This window comes from Hypomesus nipponensis, chromosome 23 (assembly GCF_054491055.1).
Source record: "Hypomesus nipponensis isolate SF chromosome 23, ASM5449105v1, whole genome shotgun sequence".
Lineage (NCBI taxonomy): Eukaryota > Metazoa > Chordata > Actinopteri > Osmeriformes > Osmeridae > Hypomesus > Hypomesus nipponensis.
Window position 1 is genome coordinate 2,917,946 of NC_140383.1, and position 4,555 is coordinate 2,922,500.

The window sequence follows — 4,555 nt, forward strand, 5'->3', positions numbered from 1 at the left end:
ACACACACACACACACACACACAGACACACACACAGACACACACAGACACACACAGACACGCATACACACACACACACATACACACACACACACAGACACACATAGACACACACAGACACACACAGACACACACACACACAGACACACACACACACAGACACACGCACAGACACACACAGACACACACAGACACACACAGACATACACACACACACAGACACACACACACAGACACACACACACAGACACACACACAGCGGTCTCCACTCCTCAGGCAGCCAACGTGGGGAGTCCTTTGGGGTGTAGGAAGTCATGAGCCATAAATGTCACATCTCTTCATTGAGCCACAGAGGGCTGGGCAGGACCCTCATTTGCTTTCTCTGTCCCCCCTCTCACCCCCCCCCTCCTGCCTCCCCCCACCCTTGTTATTTATCTCCTCTTCCCGTTACAAAACATTAGCCCTCCTGTACTGCCCCGCCCCACAATTCCATCCCCCTCCCTGCCCCCCACAAACACACACACACACAAACACCAGTTGAGAAGGACCCCCTAATCCTACGTTTTTACTGGTGAACCCCGACGGCCCTCTCATTAACCATCTTGTTCTCTCCCACCCACCTGACGACCGCCCCCCCTCCGCCCCCCTCCCCCCCCCCCCCACCTGACTCCCGGGCCTTGTTACAGCTTTACTAGCGCCCGTCAACATCGGATCATTAGACAATCACCTCCCAGCGCTGGAGCGCTGAAAGAAGCCGTCATCACGGTATCTGGCAGGCTGGCTGGCTGGCTGGCTGGCTGGCAGGCAGGCAGGCAGGCAGGCAGGCAGGCAGGCAGGCAGGCAGGCAGGCAGGCAGGCAGGTAGGCAGGATGCTGGATGCTGGACGATTCGGGCGCAAGGGAAAGGAAGGGCTTCAGTGGGATTCTGGAAGTTGCCTTGAGTAAATAAGGTTACGTGTCAAGAACTAAACCAGGGGCCTCAATAAGTACTATGATTTTTCACAGTGCAAAGGTATTACTGTAAGACATTCCAGGTGAATGACCAAACCTGACTTTACTGTAAATCGTTCTTTTAACCTTGGAAAGAGGCTCATGTCATCAGACAACTGGAGAGGCTGCCAGGAGCTGTGACACATCATCCACCCCAGGAGCTGTGAAGCTGCTGCAGAGCTGTGACACATCATCCACCCCAGGAGCTGTGAAGCTGCTGCAGAGCTGTGACACATCATCCACCCCAGGAGCTGTGAAGCTGCTGTAGAGCTGTGACACATCATCCACCCCAGGAGCTGTGAAGCTGCTGTAGAGCTGTGACACATCATCCACCCCAGGAGCTGTGAAGCTGCTGTAGAGCTGTGACACATCATCCACGCTGGCCTGGGAGTCAAGTGTGTGTACCAGCCCTCCACAGTGCTCTCTAAATATAAGTCTGGTTTGAAGAGCAGAGCAAACACTCACACACTCGTCTCCCCTGAGTGTGTGTGTGAGAGAGCGGGTGTGTGACCCTGGGGTAGCCCCAGTGATAAACAGCAGCTAACCCAGCCTCCGGGGTGTGTGTGTAGATAGATACGCGTGTGTGTGTGTGTATAGATGTGTGTGTGTGTGTCACAGTGGTAATGACCTCTTGGCTCTCAGTTTGCTCTCTGAACCCTCGATGCCCTGGAGCCAGGAATTCCAGTTAACACACCACACAGGCCTTTCATTTATTTTTCTCTCCCCTCCCTCTCACTCTCCCTCTCTCTCTCCCTCCCTCTCACCCTCCCTCTCTCTCTCCCTCCCTTTCACCTATCCTCTCCCCCTCCTCTCTCTCTCTCTCTCTCTCTCTCTCTCTCTCTCTCTCTCTCTCTCTCTCTCTCTCTCTCTCTCTCTCTCTCTCTCTCTCTGTGGGGGCTGACAGCGACCGGCCCTCTCCCTTCTCTCTCTCTGCTGTTTCCTCTGTCTTCTGTCTTCTGTCCCTTTCTCTCCCTCCTCTGTTTGGCCTCCTCTTTCTTCCCTCCTTTTCTGCTTAATTGAGTTGTTTGGCAGACGGGCTTGTCAGACTGCTGGGTCGCCGTGGGGGGCCCGGGGGCCCCTTGCGGGGGCTCCAACACACAGAGGCAGTGCCCGCCTTTGTGCTCCCTGAGACGGGTTAGTTTTTCACTGTTAGCTCTGCATGAGTGAGCACGGGCAGGGAGACAGGGAGAGAGGGAGAGGGGGAGAGAGGGAGAGAGGGAGAGAGGGAGAGAGGGAGAGAGGGAGAGAGGAAGAGGGGGAGAGAGAGAGAAAGAGGGAGAGAGGGAGAGAAGAAGAGGGGGAGAGAGAGAGAGAGAGAGAGAGGGAGAGAGGGAGAGTGGAAGAGGGGGAGAGAGGAAGTGGGATGGAGACATGGAGAGAGGGAATGAGAGTGAGAACAGAAGGGAGAGGGAGACAGGGAGAGAGAGAGAGAGAGAGAGAGAGAGAGAGAGAGAGAGAGAGAGAGAGAGAGAGAGAGAGAGAGAGAGAGAGAGAGAGAGATAGAGAGAGAGAGAGAGAGAGAGAGAGAGAGAGAGAGAGAGAGAGAGAGAGAGAGAGAGAGAGAGAGAGACAGAGAGAGAGAGAGAGAGAGAGGGAGAAGGTGGAAGGGGGGGAGGAGAACAAGGTAAAGAACAAGAGAGATGGGGAAGGAGGTGGATGAACAAAAGAGGTTATGAGTTCATATAAAAGTATGGGATCAAAGTGGCTCATGTCATCATTGTACTAAATCTACTATCATCATTTACACTTGTACATTGAAACTTTCTTGGGCAAATAAAATCCATGGAAAAGTTTTGTTAAAAACCTTCAAAATATTACAATCCAAAGTAGTCTAAACTGACACCATAAATTTTTTAAAACAAAAAACGTCAATTCATTTAAAAAAATCACACAATATAGTAAAAGTAGTGAAAACATAAACAAAATGACAGCTGTTCTCTCCCCTCAATGTGTCTCTCTTCCAGAAGAACCAGAGAGCTGGGTGAAGATGTGTGGGAGGAACTCTGGGCTGGAGAACTCTGCGAACACCATCAATATCTCCATAAATAAATCGTAAATATCTCTTCCATGTGTGAAGAGACCGTGTCTCCAGCTACCAGCAAACACTGACTGTGTGTCCAGCTACCAGCAAACACTGACCGTGTGTCCAGCTACCAGCAAACACTGACTGTGTGTCCAGCTACCAGCAAACACTGACCGTGTGTCCAGCTACCAGCAAACACTGACCGTGTGTCCAGCTACCAGCAAACACTGACCGTGTGTCCAGCTACCAGCAAACACTAACCTTGTGTCCAGCTACCAGCAAACACTGAGCTCTGAAAACAAAGTTGCAGAGGCAGGCCCCTCTCCTCTCCTGGTCGAGCATAGCCCCTCTCTGGTGTACCTGTGTGTCTGCTCACACACACACACACGCACTCACACACACACGCACACATACACATGCACACACTCACACACACACATACACCAGAGACTACACACTCAGGACTAACCAAGGGCAAAGAAGGTGCATGAATGTTTATATTGTGGGAGAGAGGTGGGGTGTGTGTGTGTTTGGAGTGTGTGTGTGTTTGGAGTGTGTGTGTGTTGGAGTGTGTGAGTGTGGGGTGGGTCATGTTGTGGTTCACAGACACAGTACAAGGTCTGGATCCGAGCCACAAGACTTCTGCATCCTCCCCTGTCTTAAAACCCACAGTATCTCCCTCTCCCTCCCTCTCTCTCTCTCTCTCTCTCTCTCTCTCTCTCTCTCTCTCTCTCTCTCTCTCTCTCTCTCTCTCTCTCTCTCTCTCTCTCTCTCTCTCTCTCTCTCTCTCTCTCTCTCTCTCTCTCTCTCTCTCTCGGCCCTTCAGGGGCTATCCTGACAGCCTCGGCTCCAGCATTCACACAGCCGTTCTGCTGACCAGCACAAACCCTGCGGCCCAAGGGCGGAGGCAGTGTGTGTGTGTGGAGGGATGCAGGTGTCTGCGTGTGGAGGGCTTGTGTAGGGTGTTGTGTGTTGTGTATGGCTGCGTGTGTGCGCAGGGTGTGTGACAGGGTGTGTGTGTGTGTGTCAAATGGAGGTGCAGAGGCCACAGCCCTGCCCCTCTCTCCTCCAGCCTGCAACAGAGCCTGAAACAGCCGGAGGGGTCAGACCGGAGCAGCCTGGGGAGAGGCCAGCCAGCGAGCTGCCTCGCATGCTTATGACACCACGCGCCCACCAAGCACCCATCACCCTGGTCTCCAGGAGGTGGAGGACGGCTGTAAGGTTGCCACTGTGTGTGGGTGTAGGTGTGTGTGTGTGGGTGTGTGTGTATGGATGTGTGTGTGTATGGATGTGTGTGTAGGGATGTGTGTGTAGGGATGTGTGTGTAGGGATGTGTGTGCGCATAGGGTGTTTGACACTGTGTGTGTGTACGTGTAAATGTGTTTTGAATATTGAGAGACCAAACTGTCTGGAGTGAATCGGTCATGTTGCCGTCCTTTGTTGGAGCACTGAGAACACTTCTGCTTAGGTAATGGAAGGTGCTGTTTCTGGAAGCCAGGGTGCGGTGTTCAAACTCAGTGGCATCGCTGAACACTGGGGCTGTG